Here is a 217-nt window from a genome sequence, read left to right as displayed (position 1 = left end):
TTGTACGTAATGTATTACGTCAGTTTCGTTGGGATTCTAGATTTCTTGAATCCCTCTACATGGAATATCGTCGTCATGATGATATTGACACCTGGACAGAACTTACAAAGCGTGCACTAGTGTGGACAGCGCGTTATGATGTGAGACCTTCTGAACGCCTCCGTCGTGTTATTGAGGATGACTATGATGTCATTCATGTGCACACCCGCACCTTCCG

Source organism: Trypanosoma theileri (genome assembly GCF_002087225.1).
Source record: "Trypanosoma theileri isolate Edinburgh chromosome Unknown TM35_Tth_182_V1, whole genome shotgun sequence".
Classification (NCBI taxonomy): Eukaryota; Euglenozoa; class Kinetoplastea; order Trypanosomatida; family Trypanosomatidae; genus Trypanosoma; species Trypanosoma theileri.
This window is presented reverse-complemented; position numbering follows the sequence as displayed.